Raw genomic sequence first — 2,918 nt, forward strand, 5'->3', positions numbered from 1 at the left:
AGAAAAAGGCACACCTGTTAATTGGGCCAGTCTCAATCTTTCCAATATATTTATTAAATATTCTCTTGGTTTTCCATCTAGTAAAAGAGGATTTTAATGGTTTTTAAATGTGATTTGAAATTTATAGATGGATATTATTATAGGGTCAATGAAATAAAATGTACTCAATCACATAAAAACTATTCCTGTTAATATCAAATGAAAAGAGTGCTTTTTTGTATGTTTAACATTTTTCATTATTATTAAACATTTTAGCAAGAAATGAGGATTGAATTATTTATACACTTAAGGTACATTAGGAATTTAAAACTTAAAACAGTAAATATACATTATAGTTGTTGTTGTTGTTAGGTGTCATTGAGTCACTTGTAACTCATAGCAACCCTGTGTATAACAGTTCTGAACCCTCCTCTATCCTGAGCTAACGTCATCGTCTCCAATACACCAACCTCATTACCCCAGTCACTGAGTCAATCCATCTCATTAAGGGATTTCCTCTCTTGCACTGTCCCTCCACCTTCCCAAGCATAATGTCCCTCTCCAAGGACTGGTTCCTCCTTGCAACATACCCAAAGTATGTCAGACGAAGCTTCAGAATCCTTGCCTTCAAGGAGCAACCTGGCTTCACCCTCTCCAGGACAAACCTATTTCTTCTATATACCAGTCTGTGGTATATTCAGTACTCTTCTCCAGCATCACAACTCAAAGGCACCAATTCTTCTACCACCCATGTCATTGTCCAGATTTCTGATGCATAGCAAGTAACTGTGAAGACCAGGGCCTGGGTGAGGCACACCTTAGTTTCCAGACTGACATGTTTGCTTGCTCTTCAGTACTCTGGAGAAGTCCCTGACAGCAAATTTTCCCAATGCAATTCATCTTTTGATTTCCTGCCTGCTGGTACCAAGAGTGTTGATTGTGGAGCAAACAAAAGCAGAAGCTGTTAACAATCTCAATCTCTTTACTGTCTATCATAATGCTGTCAATAGGCCCAATGGTTAGAATCTTTGTTTTCTTGATGTTGAACTTCAATCTATATCGAAGGCTACAGTCATTGATCTTCTGCAGCAAATGGCTCAGGTCCTCCTCAGTTTCAGTAAGCAGGGTTGTGTCATCTGCATAATGCAGGTTTTTGATGAATCTTCCTACAATCCTCATGCCACATTCCTCCTCATAAAGTATAGCCTTCCGGATGATTGGTTCTACATACATATAGACTGAAAAGGTATGGAGATAGGATACATCCTTCACATATACCTTTCCTGATTTTGACCCAGTAACTGTAGAAATGGGGGTGGTTGTATCGGAGACGATAAGGTTGGCTCAGGATAGAGGAGGGTTAACAGTAGGGTCACTATGAGTCACAAGTGACTCGACAGCACTTTACAGCAACAACAATGCATATTTACTGTTTCAATTTTTAAATTCCTAAAGTACTCTAAGTGTATAAATACATCAATCCTCACTTCTTGCTAACATCTTTAATAATAATAATAATAATAAATGTTAAACCTTGCTGGAGAGACCTTGGTGATGGTGGTCAAGAGACTGTGGCATTGCTGTGGAGAAACTATGGCAAGGTATAATCAAAGGAGCCCTGAAATAAAGGCCACAGTTAAAGGATTTTACTGTTCTTTTGGGATGATAGAAGGAAAAGCTGACTTCTATACTGAAACCATAGCCTGGACTAATTGAAGAATTGTGCCTTGGGACTGCTGGGCTAAAACTTGGATGTGCATTTCATTCTTTGTCTCCCCCACTCCCCAACTTATTTCCCTCATAAACTCCATTCTCAATACCACAACTGTTAGTAAACTCTGAGTCAAGAACAAATATATGAACATCTTGCTGTTGACGTGTTCTAGAGGCACCTAAGCGCTGGGGTGTGGACTCTTATCTGCTTTCTGCTCTGGTGTAGAGAGAGACTATGCTAGTCTTACTCTCTCTGGCCCTTTCAGAGAGATGTTCACAATCCTGTGACCCTATGTACCATTTTCTGCTCTTTTTGCAATATCTCACAGCCTGAGATTTGGTTTTGTGTTATTAGATGCTGTGAAGTCCGTTCTAATTCATAGTGACCCAACATTCTGGTGCCTGACCCTGCACCATCCTTGCAATAATTCCTGTGTTTGAGCCTGCCTGTTGTTATAGCCACTGTATCAACCAATCTCACTGTGGCTCTCCTCTCTTCCTTTTCTTCTGATCTTCTACATTGCCAAGCAAGAGGTCTTTCTCCAGGGACTGCTCCCTGCTTTTTACAAAGTCTTGACATTCTCACTTTTAACAAACACTCCAGTAGTCATTTTTCCAAAACAGATTTGTTCAATATTCTGGCAGTCCACCGTATAGTTAATATTCTTCACCAACACTATAATTCAAAGGCATCAACTATTCTTCAGTCTTCCTTGCTCACTGTTAAGCTTCCACATATATATGTGGTGAATAAAAAATATCATGGCTTAGGTCAGGTGCATATTAATCTCCAGGGTGACATCTTTGCTTCCCAACACTTTAAAGAGGACTTTTGCAGAAGGTATGCCAAATGCAATGTATCACTTCATTTCTTGACTGCCATATCCCCATGGGCATTAATTATAGATTCAAATAATATTTTTTTACAATTTCAATATGTTCTCCAATTATAATGATATGGCTCATTAGTCCAATTGTGAGGACTTTTATTCTCATTTTGTTGACATATTTTCTCTATTTAAAAAGCTGTAGTGGTTGACCCAGGGTACTGAAGAACAATGGTGTCTCTCTGGAGACTAAGGTGCATCTGATACAGGCTATGGTCTTTGCAATCACTTGTTATGCATCAGAGAGTTGGACAATGACTAAGGAGGATAGAAGGAGAATTGATGCCTTTGAGCTGTGGTGCTGGAGAAGAGCATTGAATGTACCATGGACTGCCAAGA

The sequence above is a fragment of the Elephantulus edwardii genome, unplaced genomic scaffold (assembly GCF_000299155.1).
Source record: "Elephantulus edwardii isolate Elephantulus edwardi_28Jun2011 unplaced genomic scaffold, EleEdw1.0 scaffold00099, whole genome shotgun sequence".
In the NCBI taxonomy this organism is placed as follows: Eukaryota; Metazoa; Chordata; class Mammalia; order Macroscelidea; family Macroscelididae; genus Elephantulus; species Elephantulus edwardii.